General features: G+C 34.5%; 1 long non-coding RNA gene across 1 annotated transcript; it reads left to right on the forward strand.

Annotated features, from left to right (window-relative positions):
• The first annotated feature begins 40 nt into the window (after positions 1 to 40).
• Positions 41 to 7,128, forward strand: LOC130013253 (uncharacterized). The gene is made up of 3 exons (XR_008788634.1): positions 41 to 194; positions 1,085 to 1,250; positions 6,993 to 7,128. It is a non-coding gene; the product is annotated as an uncharacterized LOC130013253 (long non-coding RNA).
• Positions 7,129 to 16,628: the final 9,500 nt, after the last annotated feature.

Below are 16,628 nucleotides of genomic sequence, written 5' to 3' on the forward strand. Positions count from 1 at the left end.
ACATTCTTAGAAATTGTTTTACATTATTTTCACAGATTTCACTGAAAGACGGATATGCACCAAGTAAAAAAGAAGCGTTTAAAGTTGTGCGGAAGTCAAATGTTTTAGATAAAATGCCATCTCGGGCATCTGTCGGTGCCACTCCGGCTTCTGCTAATAATGAAGCTGCTGCAGCCACACCCGCTCTACCACCCGTAAGTATAATCACATATTTCTTTCTTGAATTTGAGTTGGTTTCAAGATGGCTGACAATGTCAAAATGTCATTGCTTGTTAATGATTAGAGAAGCCAAGTAGAATCTCAGTAATAAGCAGTAATTGTATTCTATAGAATTGATAATGACTAGAGAAGCCTAGTCGAAACGTCGCTCAGTAATAAGCAGTAATTGTATAGAATTGTGACCTGTATATTTAAGTTCAATAACTAAATGCCATTGAAACAATTTTTTCATTTGATTGCATTATTTTATTTTCTTCTCTTTTTAAATAATATATGGTGTGGTATTAACTTATTTGAACTTCTATATTAGGTCAAATTATATTATTTATATCCCCCGATTAATTCTTATATAGTGTGCAATATACATCTAATTATTTATTATTCAATTTCTCCATAACTAATTTCCCTTTTTAGAAATCTAAACATTTTGGTTATTTTGTGCCATTTTAAAATGTTGTCTGCCCAGATTGGACATGTTATGGTTTGATTTAGGGGAGGGGAGGGGCGTTTGGTCACACAAGTTCTATTTGTTAAAACCTCAATATTTTAGATTTCCAGTTTCAAACTTTTAAGATATGATTCTGTTCTTTAGAAAGAATATTTCTTGCAATAATGACCCCTTTTCTTGAATTTGACAAATACCTCCGGTTTCACTTATCTGACCCGTTTGTTTCAAAATGTACCAGAAATATGGAATTGACCTCGAATTCTGTCTGTGCAATCAGCATTTTAACTGGCCTTAATATTATTATACAAGTAGCTAATGTGATGAAGGGTCATTAAAACTGCGTCTGAAAAAAAAAAAAAAAAAGAAGAAAAAAAAAGCACACATTAGAATAGACTTAAGTTCTTTTTCTGAAAACAGGGGTTCGACCCACAAGGAATTCTAGATGATATGAGAAAACTCAAACTTATTGTCAAAGCTCACGAACGACGAATCAAAACTTTGGAAGAAAAGCTATCACAGTATGACACCAATTTAACAGACGAGGAAGAGACGGAGACAGTGTAATATACATGTATATATAGAAGTAGGCAAACACGTATTTTGACGTTGAGTTATAAAAATACTTGTTTCTAAAACCAGTTTATTTAATCCTAGCCTGCTTGGTTTTATATATTATTAATACTTGGATTGGTTGTAGTGGTCTATATGGACAGTGCTCAATTGCTTTGATATTGTTTTGAAACAATCTGATTTAAACACAGATCCTATTTTGTTTCATTTTTTTATGAAACGGTCTGTTTTTGCCATGAGGTGCATGGAACTGTGGGTAACCCACTAGCAACATAAACGTTGATTGGTTAACCAAATGTCTGACGTCATAGGATCAAAAGCGACCTTCCACTACATCAGTCAAATGTCTGCATCATAGGATCAAAAGTGACCTTCCACTACAACGGGTCAGATCTTCATGTAGTGGAGGCCATCGAAAGTTTAAAAAAATAAAAATGAAATATAGATCTGTATTTTAATCAGATTGGTTTTGAAAGGATGAGATAAATGATTTTGAACTTGAGGCTTGTATTTACGAGTCACGATTGTTCGCACACAAGAGACTCTTTAACAAGAGAATGTTACTGTCAGTAGAAATCGCTTAAAATCCCACAATAAAGGTCTTGACAGGTATTTCTCAAAGATAAATATGAAATTAATTAAAGGATAATATTGGTGTCAGTCATTATCATATATGTGATAGAACTGGTTAAACACATTTCAAATATAATTTTAACACAGAGATCATTGCCATGATAGATGCGTTATGAAGTTTTGAAGAAACGGAAGTGCCGAAATCAAAAGGAAAATCTTTATAACCCATCTATCGTGGCAATGACCTCTGTGTTAAAATTATATTTGGAATGTGTTTAACGACTGACAACAATATTGTCCTTTAATACTCACGAGAATTTTACCAGTGTTTCCCAACTAAGGGTCCACGAAGTCAAAGTAGTCCTCTGGTGAAGGTGGAGGAATACATGAAAAATAGATAACCAATTAAAATTCAGTATGATAATGTTGATATTCAAACAATGAATTTCAGTACATGATATCACATGAATAATAGCACACTGATTAGCAGTGAATTTTCGCTAGGACGCTGGATGACATCGATGCGACATAATTATAATGAGTCCCAAATATTAACTTTTTTCTTCCGTCAAATTAAATTCTAAAACATTTTTTTCATTTATTAGAAAAATAAATAAAGATGTTTGAATTGTTTGTAGGTAAAAAATCATTTCCTATTTAGTGTAAATGGGTATTAAAATAAGTAAAATTCACCATTTAGCCCGAATCAGTAATGTTGTATGTAAACAATGCACGCGCTATTGAGCCAATGATTGACGCCGCGTGATGTGACGTCACATGTCGAAACAGTCATCTGTAACATAGATATTAAAAGGTCTCTGTGAAACAGATTGGAATAATAGGAATGGCGATCATCTGGGATTTTGATCAGAATGGCTTTAAAGGTCGGCCACTTAAAGATTTTCAAAATTGGTGACCCGCGGACATGTTTCTAATGATGGGAAATCGGATCAAAGAGGATAAGTAAAGATGGTGGGCGGAGTCCTAAGAATTTTGTAAATGTTTCAAGGTGTCTAGGGAACCACTGGAATAAACAATAATAAATAGTCAAAGTATAATTTCTACCATACTCCTCGCAATGTTTCGTTTGATTATACCTAATCCCACTTAACACTGCTTTAATGAAAGCAAATTTCTGTTCCAAATTATGACTGGTCAATGGTCCGATTACAACCAATAGCTAAATGCGTTACAAAAGCATTACACTTAAAACAGAGCTCCAAATTGGACCAAAAATGTTTACATAACGTTATGTCATGACTCACGATTTTATTATGCCCAATTAACCAGTGCATAGCAGAATATTGCAGAAAAACTTATTGCGTGAAAAATGAGGCTATCAAATTGAAAACAATATAAACAATGCTGTTTGAAGACGAACATACTTTCACCGTTTTTAATACCTTAAATCACTGTCCAACGTTTATGGGAAGACCCAGATTAAATGAAGGACTGTCATGTTGCTGTACTTGGGATAGATTTGATTGAACGGGAAGAATAGACAAACTCCCTCAAAAGCTCAAGTATCAGAAGTCAATCCAGCAATGGCTAGAGAGGGATTTCTCGGGCCATTGCTTCAGGAGTATGAATTTATTCTATATTGGACTGGTAGTTAAGGCTATTAAGCACTGTCCTACTTTCACTTTGTGCTGGGGCTCTTGTTTTACTTGTTATTGCCAGTCTTCACTGACTGATTGTTAGGCATTTCAGACAATTTAATTACGTTATTGCTAAACTTTTGTCACATTCTATGTTCGTTAAAAGCTGACAAGATATTGAAACAAGAGCACCTCTTTGAATCCTATACAAATATTATAAAGGGTTAGAATTTGGTGTTTTTTATATTGTTCTATAACCTGTGTGAAAGTTTGATTATATATTCAATAATAATAATTGTTATATTTATCTGTTAACGCATTGACCCCATGACTTAATTAATTTATTACACCTGTATCTCCCTAAGCCAATTATCTGGACAATAGCTTATCTCCCTGGAGCTAATTAAAGGATTATCCATTAATCCCATACATTGCAGAGAACACAAAATATCCATTATATATTCAGTAATAATAATTGTTTTATTTGTCTGTTAAATTAATATTTAATTATTTCTGTGCTTGTTTGACAAAATAACCTCTTCTTGCAAAAAATTCTATACCTTTCTTACAGATGTAATCGAGGCCAGGTGGCCGAATGGTTTAAGGCGTGCGCGTTGGATCATAAGATCTTGTCATTAGGACAAGTGGCATGGTTTCATTTCTCTGCTTGTACGTGACAAGGAGTAGGGTCGCCTGTCCAACCTTGTGGGTTATCTCCCGGTCCTCTGGTTTCCTCCTGCTGCTAAAGACTCCTACGCGCAAGTGAATTATTGAAATAAAAATTGAACCATGTGTTAGTCCCGAATTGACCTCGAGGCTAGCGAGCCAGCGTCTTACCCACCATGACCCCCTGCTTAGATCATAAGGTCTGTCATTGAGTCAAATGGCATCGTTTCTATTCCCTACTTGTACGTGACAAGTAGTAGGGTTGCATGTCCAACCTTGTGTGTTTTTGCTGAAATCCACTGATTTAAACAAGAGATGTAAATAATTATAATAATAATAATAATCGTTTTCTATAGTGCTGAACATTCTGTCAGTCTAACTGCTCTATGGCGTGTTAACAATGTAAATATGATTATAAAAACATGTAAATACAAATAAACAAAAGAATACAAAAGAATAGTGAAATTACAATATACAAATGGAAAGTGAAGCATTTAAATTATAGTTCAAAGGTTTGGCTAGAAAAACAGGGTTTTTAGACGTCATTTAAATTTAGCCAAGTTTAGATTTAAAAACATTGGATGATAAATGGAAATTGTAGAGTGTTCACATTCAGTGTGGGTGTATAAAAAATAGATGTATGAATATAATTTTAAAAGTTTCCATGTGTTATCAAAACTGACCGACAGTCAAAATTAAGAACTGGAAGTCCTGCGGTCCATTCTTTTTAATATTCATTATTCGTTACCGATGAGTACCGGGTAATAATGTTTTGTGTGTGGAGTGTACTTATATATATGAAAGATATATTTGTCTTGAAGTGTGGATTTCGTTTGATTTAATAATATACTTGCTGTTATATATATATAGTTCTTGTGTTTGGTTTATTTTCAATTCGGTTTTGAATTGTCCCCTGCCTTTCAGAGAAAACTGGAGAGCTTTAAAATAGGTTCGACTGTCTGTCACAGCTTTTGGTACACAACATCTCTACTTCTCCTTGAGATGAAGCCGTGGTGACTCAGTGAGTAAGATGTTGGCGCGCTAAACTGGAGCTCCCATGTTCTGTCCCTGTGTTGGAAAAGTTCTTGGGATTTTCAATCATTCTTCCCCCATGTTATTGGTGGAGGATGAAGGGGAAGGGGGACTGGCAAGGGACAATGTTTAGTTCAGTGTAAAGATTGGAATTTAAGATAAGAGTAGGCTGTAGTGTCGCTGTCCGGGCAAGATTTTCGTCATAGCACAAAGTATGGCCCATGCCCATCTTCATTAGCTCAGTTGGTGCATTTCATTTCTTTTCTCTTTGAGGTAGAATGTTCAAACTTTGTGCTTCAAAACACTATCCCTCACCTTGTGATGCAGGACAGTCGTTCGGATGGTACGAAAAAACCGAGGTCCCGTGTACACATTGGCATGCACATGAAAGATCCTATGGCAGTTGGAATTCGATGCTTTGGAACACTTTAAATTCTAATTTAGTAATTCATGGAGAGTGTCAAGACTTGGTATATGTATATAATTTCATTGCATCAATAGCAGGAATACGTTCAATAATGAGCATCTGGGCCAATCTGAGACTTAAGTTAAGAATTTACAACTTTTAATCTTTGATACAGAAACACAAAAGTGTGCACACCGTTTCTTATTGATGTATTTGGTACATTAAAACAAAAAAAGTTTTATAAAGGGCTATATTTTAGTTAAAATAAAGCGAACCATTTTGTGTAAATTCTCAACTTAAGTTTAAGAATGTGTCGTGAACTTGGACCCTGTTATTTTAGGCTTAAGGCAGGGGACATCAACCTCACTGTTGGTTTGTTTTATATCTATAGAAGCATGCTTATTTAATTATTGACTATTTAATTAACAGTTGATTTTATTAATTAATTAATTAATTAATTAATCTCTTTATTATAATATATATTTCTTGAATTTATAATTTTTTTTAACTCTTGTTTAAAACCGCTGATCATCGTTTGCATTTTTTCAGACTATAACTTACTTATAGCTTGATTAGATTCCCTACTTGTACGTGACAAAGAGTAGGTTCGCCTGTCGAACCTTGTGGTTCTTTTGAGACTATAACTTACTATTAGCTTGATTAGATTCCCTGGTTGTATGTGACAAGGAGTAGGGTCGTCTGTCCAACATCTCAGGTTTTCTGCGGGCCCTCCGGTCTCCTCCCACGGCTAGAGACCTCTACGTGCAAGCGAATTATTGAAATAAAATTGAACCATATGTTAGTCCCGAAATGACCTAGTTTGTGTCAAGTGGAGGTTAAACCCCATTTTCCTCTCTCTTTGTCTTTTAGCTTGATTAACCCTGAAATGTACACAAGTTAATTGTTTGATATTTGTTAAAGAAATCAAAATCAAAATATCCGGCATGGATTTTATCGAATTAAATGGAGGCCCATCAAAAGTTTCTACCAAGCATCATGTTAAATATCTGCAGGATTATGCAAATTTTCCATATGAAGATGGGGGGTTGGATGGCCGAATGGTTAGCATGTGCGCGATGTATCATGAGGCCTGTCATTGAGTTAACTGACGTAGTTGTACGTGACAAGGAGTAGGGTTGCCTGTCCAACCTCGTGGGTTTTCTCTGGGTCCTCTGGTTTCCTCCCACTGCTAAAGACCCCTACACACAAGCGAATTATTGATGTTCAGGGGTTTTATATTTTAACATTTATTTGTTGCCTTGATTTGGCCCAAAATGCAGATTTGAAGGCTTAATTAATTTGTTTTTCTTTTTGTCTCATATATTTGTCCTCTTATTTTTATGAAGAATTAAATACGATTTTGTTTAATTATTTTCTTAAATCTGTGAATCTATGAATGAATAACTTTTCTATATTTGTGTTGTTTTAACCTTTTGTCAAGTTTATTATTCACATATCTTGTTTATTTTTCCAATTTCAGTTGCCTCAGAAAACCATAGACTTTCTAAAAGACGGATTTGATCCTGAAAAATTAGTAAAAGATTTAAAATCGCTTCAAGACACAGTAAAAAAACAGGATAAACGCATTCAACAATTAGAAGATAGGCTGGCCAAGTTGGAAGAACATACTGATGAAGAGGATATGCACGAAGACGAAAATTGTTAAAATTAATTCTGATTTGTAACACATCATAATCTTATGTATAGTCATTTTATAATCAGATATATAAAACTTTGTCTTAATTGTGGTCCTCGCATCACAGATAAGAATTAATTAATTTTGAATCAAGAAGACATATTAAATGTGTACTTAATTGTCACTTTCCCTTTAAGTTGTTTTTGAATGCAATATTTATTTATTTTTAAAAAAAAATTTTTTTTTATTTTTTACACTAAAACCCAATCTATGCAGTCAGGATTTCTTATAAGGCCATTGTAATCATGGCTGCCAACAGTTTTATTGTGGCGTTTTTGTGTAAAATAATAATATAAGGGTCCCACTCTAAACTGCACCTAAGGTATTTGGATTCGTGCTCCAATTCGCTGGACTGGGCCTCTTAATCGTGATTAACCTTATTTGGCTAGTCTGTGGTAACACCCTACGTTAGACCGTAGCTAGCAGATGAAGAAATACCAGGTGTTGTCAGTGTAGCAGATGCTATAATGAAGCCTTGGGGTAATTTATTTCTTGTGGAAACATTCGATAAAAGTTGTTTTTTTTGTTCAGGATGTGGAATTGGGAGCATTAGCCACAAAAATAGTAAAATTTGATAATAAAATTCAAGCAGGTGATTTTTCATAGTTTAGAACAGAATCTATTATATTCAAATATGTCAGGTCTTACTGGTGTCTTTTTTTTTTAAATGTGTCATAATATGTATATAACAACATTATATATATAACAATTGCCTCCCTTCGTTTGATTGGCTTAAACTTTCGTCCTGTCTGATAGGCGGATTATCTTCTCCTTCTAGGAAGTCCTTGCTGGGGATGCTCAATTGTCTGTCAGGAACGTTCCGAATTGACAGAATTACAATCGAGTGATGCAGAATTCTATTCTGTGAGTCCCGATAGTGGAGGTAGCGTGAGTAAAATCGTGATGTAATTAAACACATGTTTCAGCTGTCGTGATTGCTTGATATATTTTCGCATGCTGCCGCCAGAAATGCGCCATTTCAGACGATTGTCGCTATTTTTGAGATTGAGAATTCAATTCGGGAACGTTCAATCGAGTAGTCTTTTCCCTTAAAGATCAATACACAGGGGAAGATAACTCTAATCTATTGGAGAGAACTGTAAGTTAAAGAGGCGATGGATTAAATAGAAAGTAATTTGATTCGTCCTTGAAATGAATGGTATTGCTATTGGCAGCATTAAACGTTTATCTTCTTTCTTATTTTGTATAGTCATTTGATTTACTCTTGTTATTTTTTTTAATACCGGCACATCAGGTTGGAGAAATACCTGCAGGATTTAAAAATAATTCATCAACAGAGACAGTGTAGGAAATATGATTTAAGATTCATTATGTAAGATTTAGATAAAAAGCTGACCATTCTTGCTATAATAGTTATGTTAAAGATGCATTATGTAAGATTTAGATAAAGAGCTGACCATTTTTATTATAATAGTTATATTAAAGATACATTATGTAAGATTTAGTTAAAGATCTGGACTTTTTTGCTATGATAGTTATATTAACGATGTATTAACGATTTAGATAAAGAGCTGACCGTTCGTGTTATGATAGTTCAAAAATAGATGATGAAAAATAAATATATTGAAAATTTCATTCAAATTAATTTATCCTGGGCAGAGTTATGATGGTTTGAAAATGTGATGTGGATTGTTCATTATCATAGCAACGATACTTGACAAACGAGACTAAGTCTTGATTATCCATTTTATCATTAAATTTTTAAATCTCACAGGTGTTCAAATCCATTTTATTCTCGGACATCCGATGATATCGAGACTTATCATGTTAATAAATGTCTAAATAATAATTTTTATTTTATGATCAGTAGTGGAATAACGCGTTTTATCAGTGAAATAAAAGTGTTATTCCACTGGCTAGCAGTAGTCCATGTTGTTTTTACCTAAAATGATTGTAAAATCATAAAATAAAATAAAATTGTCGTGAATAAGAGATGAAATAAAATACGTTATTCACTCTAAAACGACAAATATCCTCTATATATAACATTTGAAGCCAAAATAAAAACCTGTAATACCTGCTCTACATAATATGCATCTATAATCTAAGCTAATGTTTTGAAATGAATTCTTGTTAAATTTTCATGCATATATAACATTTGAAGCCAAAAAGAAAGACCTGCAATAGTCAGATTTAGCTCTTACATAATGTATCCTTAAGAAGTCCAGCTTTAATTGTTCTTAATGTTTTTCTGAGTCCCATACAATGACATAAATTATCAGACATCAAATCATTTGAATGATTTCGGGAAATTCATTGTAATGTTATCTGTGCTGCTGTGCATTCTGTCGTCGAGGATTATTTGTGCTTTTTTAAGAAATATTTCGCCAAGGGAGGTAACTCTAGATTATATTTATTGCTGAAATTTCTGGTAGAGCTGAATTCTCCTATGATATATACATGTATTATTTAGAATTTTTGTATAATGGAAATAGAACAATTAATATGTTATTTATTTTCTTATAGCAGATTTAGAGACGTACAGTTTAATATTTGGTTATGTATGTAAGTTGTATAGGGTATCAATATCATTCATTTGGAAGCATGTAACATATATCACTATGATTTTATTCAGGCTAATATGAAGAAAATATAATATATATATTAAGATTTATTTATTAGTGTCTTAGAATTAATATTATTGAAATTTTTACCAAATTAATTCCTGTTCTTATCAGCTTTTCGTGAATCCATGGTTGTACGTGACAAGGAGTAGGATCGCAGGTCCAACCTCGTGGATTTTCTCTGGGTCCTCTGGTTTTCTCCCACTGCTAAAGACCCCTACGCACCAGCAAATTATTGAAATGAAATTAAACCATATGTTTGTCCCAAAATGACCTTGTTTGTGTCAAGTGGACATTAAACCTCATTTCTCTTTGTCTCTTTTCGTGACCCTTTATTAGGGTTTGAATATCAGTCGGAAAACCTAACAATGAATTCTTAGGCTAAATCAATTAATTGTTATTTCTTTACAGTCTCGATAAATAAATAGCCACTTGGTGAACAAATTTTTGAATAAACTTTCAAAACTTAAAAATCTGGGGGGAAAAGCCTTTGAAAAAAGTAATTTTTTTGTTTTGGAGTTATTTTGTTTTCCTCCCAAGAAATAGAAGCAAAATTAATTGTAATAGGTACTCCCACAAAGACTAGATGTTCAAATTGGTGTTGCCTTAATTTTAAGACTCCTTATAAGGAGATTTGCTTCAAACAAACAGATTGCTTACCTGTATGTTAAGAGCAATGATAATATTAAATACTGAGCTAAGAATTATAATATATATGAGCAATCTATCATTTTGTGTATTAACAACCCTGGAAATAATGGACTAGTAGAAGACATTATCAACTTTGTGTTGGACGTGTTAAAAATATTAATAAAAACATAGGTAAAAAAAACCCAAAATGACCGACACCTGGACAAAACCTGAATTTGCATCTGATAATGTCTGTGACATGTGTCTGACAGTATCTGTGACAGATGCCTGACAGTATCTGTGACAGGTGCCTTATTTCCAGGTTTGTGTATTACCAAATAATTACATATTTTAGGAGTATAATTGAAGGGGATAGAAGCTTTGATTAAAATTTGAATTATATTCAGGCATCACTATGATTGTTGTGGGTTTTCTCTGGGTATCCCAGTTTCCTCCAACTGCTAAAGAGCCCTTTGCGCAAGCGAATTGGGGGAGTTGGATGGCTGAATGGTTAGCGTGCGCGCGCTGTATCTTAAAGTCTGTCATTGAGTCGACTGGCGTGGTTTCGAATCCCCGGTTGTACGTGACAAGGAGTAGGGTCGCAGGTCCAACCTCGTGGGTTTTCTCCTGGTCCTCCGGTTTCCTCCCACTGCTAAAGACCCCTACGCGCAAGCAAATTATTGAAATAAAATTAAAACCATATGTTAGTCCCGAAATGACCTAGTTTGTGTCGAGTGGACGTTAAACCCCATTTCTGTCTGTCTGTCGCAAGCAAATTATTAAAATAAAATTGAACCATATGTTAGTCCCGAAATGACCTAGTTTGTGTTGAGTGGACGTTAAAACCCATTTCTCTCACTCTGATTGTTAATTCATTATAAGTTCAGTCCTTCAAGAAAATGTTCATAAGACCATATTATAAAAATTGTTGGCTTAAAATAAAAGTCTTGCCATTGTAAGAAATTAGAGATTGTTAGAGTTTTGACTCAGCTTCTACCCCCATCTATTTTACCTTCTAGGTCATTTCAGCTACCAATATTTGTAAAATTATATTATTATATCTTTGTTGTGTTAGATTTTTTTTTATTTAAGTCTACAGATATCATTTGTTATCCTGTCTTTTTTTTTTCTTTTTGCACGATGGTAGAAAGGGCTTTAGTTTTGCTTTAGTAATTGTTTTGTCATCTTGTATCATTGGGCCTATATTCATGGTAACCTGGTTACCAGGCTTAGCTTCACGGTAACCTGGTTACCGGACCTTGTTTCACGGTAACTTGGTCCTAGGCCTAGATTCACGGTAAACTGGAGGTTTTTGATAAACAAATAATTGAGAAGCCTGTGGTTACTCAGAATGGTCATGCAGAACATATTGAGGAACATGTTACATAATTCACCAATTGATGTACAATGTATAAATTATTTTTGTTATTTACCATTGTTAAAGTTATGAGGAGTTATTGCCCCTTGTTAAAGTTATGAGGAGTTTTGCCCCTTGTTAATTTTTTTCTTCTTTTTTAAAAAATTTAGTGACTTTGAAACAGACCTGTTCTATAGGTCTTTGTCGCCTTATTATGAATTATTATTAAACCCTTTTACCTGATTTCAATTCTTGTGACTCCACAGCTAAGCTAGCGGTTCACTAGTTAGGCCTATTCATGTAATAATTCACAGCAGATCAAACCTTGTAATTGATAAGGCAACCTAATGCATGCTTGCTGTTCAATTAGCCTAACTGTTACCAGGCTCTTTATTTCAAGCATATTTGTCAGCCTTGACTGACTTACAAATGAAATTGACAAACTGATGAACTGACCTGTCATTTTAATATACATGCCATGAAATTATAATTTCTAAAATTTAATCTTAAAATACTATAAATAGCCTACAGTTAAATTTATAGTTTTTATGTGTAAAAACACTTTGAATTGTTCTTTTGTTTAAAAATAAATATGTGGCTAATGTGGGGTAAACAAAAAACATCAAATATTGACTGAAGTGTCCATTAAACTTATATATTCAATTGGCCATATGCAATAATTAGATGCGTCTATGGCTTGTCTTCCGTTTTCAGTTAATCACAATTTTAATGGTACATTTGTAATTAAATTTTTTCTGATTCATAAATATTATCTATTATGCAAATTTCATGTTCCTCACTTTAATAGAAGAGTGTCAATTGTAGGCCTAGTTTTGTATATAAAATCATTCATCTCAAATTTTTTTATAGACAATTTTATGTAGTGTAGTGCCTCTCATGACAGTTACCACACCTTTATAATAAAGGCTGAGTCACACTAGTGGATTTATCCTGCATTTTTAAATTCATAGGCTAAATCCTTTCAGGTGAACGGGAAAATTTGTCCTATAGGTTATAGATTATCTGGCCTCCGGATAAATCCTTAGGTTTAGAAAAGGTCCTATTCATGTAGGAGTTGTCTAATGAATTGACTAATCAAATACAAGCGCCCACTTCCTCAAGATATCTGACGTTGAACTCAACTGGGCCGAAACAGATAATTTTATTTTTCATTTCAATCGCCAAAGAGTGATGTGGTCGATTAAATCTCAAGATCACCATAAACACAAGAAAAGGTTTATTTACATTTCTGCTAACTGTGTCACATGACCAAAACCCATAGGATTTTACTTACTCTATGACCACAAATACCTATAGGATTTACACTATAAGACCTTTGCAAGGATTTGTCTTAAAGGATAATTCCACTAGTGTGACTCAGCCTTAAGACAACTACAGACTTTTTGTACGAATTCATGGCATTTGTTTTTTAGGGTGTTTTTTTTATCCGAAGTCTTTCGTATTCACAAAAACATGAACTGAAATATTGTAAGAATTCTACCCTTTGATTGGCTAAGAACTAAAATTTGTTCTAGCATTTTAAACTCTCAACCAATGAAATTGTAGCCTTCATTAAATATTTTAGCTCCGTGTTCGAGAATAAGATCTTAGGCTAATAGTAAAATGGGACCAACACGTTAAATAATATGCAGGGTTTTGCAGATTGATTGTAAAGTTTTCATAACCCGAAGAAGCAATCTGAATACAACAAAGGCTCCAGGCTGGTAGGAAATTAGGACCAAGAAGTTAAAGGATAATGTTGATGATAGAACTGGTTAAACTCATTCTAACGAGGATTTGAAAAAAAGGAAAACATGAGTTATCCTTACAGGCTGAAGTAGAGAGCGATAACAGATGCACAGTCGATTTTCAGCTCACTGATAATTCCTTTGAAGACAAAAAGTTGTTAAATGAGACTGTGAGAGAATATTTGTTTGAAACAAAATATCCATGCAAAGAATTGACCGTCACGAGATAAGAGAAAGCAAGAAAAATAGAAAAAGTCTGTGCATTTGCTTGTTTTTATTAATTCTCTACTTAAACATTATAGTTAATTCCTGTGCTTAACCAGTTCTGTGACATATATGATATTGGTGGACACCAATATTGTCCTTTAATGTTATCAAGTATGTACAGACAGAACCTATCAAAGATGTGTTCAAATTATTTTTGGAATGTGTTTAACCAGTTCTATTACATTATGTTATATTCGTGGACACCAACATTCTCCTTTAAAAGATAGCATATTATACAATCCAGGATATAAGGCACCTATCTAGACTTTGTCCAGTACAAATTATAATCATACCTTGTGTGATAATTTGTATCTTGGTAAAGTCTGACAGGTGCCTTATATCCAGGCTTGATATTATACCAATTCTTTGTTTTCAGGATTAATTGGAATTCGACAAAATGTCTGCTTGTCTGTGGTGTCGTTTAAATACACTTTGTACAAAGAACGAGTAACCCATAGAGAAATACTAATTGTATGACCTGCTGTATATTTTCAGAATATTGGCTAATGGCTGCTGTAGAATATCTCTTTATTATTATAATTAAATATCATTATGTTATTTTGTATCAAATTAAAATGCTTCTGATTTTCGATGGTGTGTGTTCTCGACTCAGTTGTAATTCTCTTGAGAGGAGATTGTGTTGTGGGGGTGGGAGGGGTGGTCTAACGTGTGTGCTTTAAATCTAGATCATAAGGAGCAGGGTCGCCTATCAAACCTTGTGGGGTTTTCTCCGGGTTCTCAGGTTTCCTCCCATTGCTAAAGACCCATGCGCACCAACAAATTATTTGGGTGAGGAGTGGTTAGGTGGTGTGATGCATGCACTTTAGATCATAAGTCTGACATAGATTTGAGGGGGGTTGGATGGCCGAATGGTTAGCACGTGCATGCGCTGTATCATAAGGCCTGTCATTGAGTCAACTGGCGTGGTTTGGAATCCACGGTTGTAAGTGACAAGGAGTAGGGTTGCCTGTCCAACCTCGTGGGTTTTCTCCGGGTCCTCCGGTTTCCTCCCACTGCTAAAGACCCCTACGTGCAAGCGAATTATTGAAATTAAATTAAAAACCATATGTTAGTCCCGAAATGACCAAGTCTGTGTCGAGTGGACGTTAAACCCCATTTCTCTCTCTCTGACATAGATTTGACGTGGGGGGGGGGGGGGGGGGGTGTATCAGTGTTAATGATACTGCTAAAACACGTCCGGTGCAAAGGCAAGAATGTCATGTGCTAAAGTAACTAAGTTATCAGGTACAACCATCATCATTATTTCCGGACTGTTTGACGACTGGAGAGCCCTACGATCAAACACGACAACCTAACACTATTCAAGGCCTGTAACAACTGTTGATGGCCAGTTTGGTCCGGAAAATCAGTGCTGTAAACCTGAACGGGTGGGGCAATAATTTGGGGTCAACCTGTGTTACACGTTGATATGTAAATGAATCCTTGACTTGGAATTCGATGCAGTGTAGGCCGGGCACAATTTTCCGTATACCAGTGGTTCCTAATCATTTGTGCGTCTTAGGTCACGAGATGTAAACAGGGCTAGCCCTAATCCCAACCCTAACCCTAGACCTAGCCCCAATGCTTACCGTAACACTAACCTACAATCACGTGTCCTAACCATACTTGCGTCTCAGCTACCTTGACAAAAATTGAACTGGCCTTAACAAATAGTTTTAGCCATCGCGACCCCTCAATAAACAAAGTCGCCCGGGTAAATCATCCACATCCCGATACATGTAGTGTGGAAATTTCATAAAACTAGTTTCGCTTTCCAGATCAAAATATTGTAATGAGAGGAAACAAATTGTGGGTGTGAAAGAGAGGAAAGGCGATTTCTTCTGGATTTAAATGTTATTATTGTTTTAAAATTTATTCACATGACAAGCTTATTCAACTCTCTAGACGTCGTGTAGCTGAGATATTTAGTGGATTAGACAATGCCTGTCATATCTTCGGTCAAAGGTTAAAATGTAAAATCAAAGATTTCGTTTATTATGGTAGAAATGATAGTTGACAACCAAGACTACTTCCAACAGTCATAACCTCGCTCAGAATAAAGTAATTTGACTGAAATATTCTATATTCATTTTTCATTATTTACTTTTAAACTAGTATAGCAAAAATAGTCAGCTCTTTATCTAAATCTTACATAATCAAGTCTGGGTGTAAGGTATACCGGTCATATGCATGGCTAGAAATGTTCGCCTGTCTATTTGTGACCGACAGGCGAATTTTAAGTCAGACAGGTAGCAGGTTTATTAAACCTAAAACTTGTCGCTTGTGGTGCACTAAATTTTACTTGATGTTCAGTAAATTGACTAAAGACCACAAAACTCACGTATCAAGTCACGTATATTTATAATTATTCTTTTCTAAATGCGGAAATTCCGCGAAAAGACGCTATTTGCACTATTTACACTAACTAGCTCTATCGTACGGTACAGATACCGACAAATTTGTTAGTCAAATCGCAGTCAATTATATAACAATGAATGTTACACGATCTAGGTTTTTTTTTCTGTTTGACACTAATTTATGACGTATCTATACACATAAATATCTAAATAAATTAGCCCCAAGTCACGTGACCTAATTATATACAGTAACCACAGAGTGTCGTAACGGCACCACTGTAAATATTGTGGAGACTTAAATGTACACGCCTCGTCTGGTGTATTTAATCATTTGAAAAATTGAAGACAATTTCCATAAATAAAGTCTATGAATAATCCACTGGAAAATTTGACAAAATGAAATAATTTTTTAGTGTAAATACAGCTGGGATGTGAAAAGGGAATTCCAGGGGACGTCACCTCACCTCGACACGAAG

Source organism: Patella vulgata, chromosome 6 (assembly GCF_932274485.2).
Source record: "Patella vulgata chromosome 6, xgPatVulg1.2, whole genome shotgun sequence".
Classification (NCBI taxonomy): Eukaryota; Metazoa; Mollusca; class Gastropoda; family Patellidae; genus Patella; species Patella vulgata.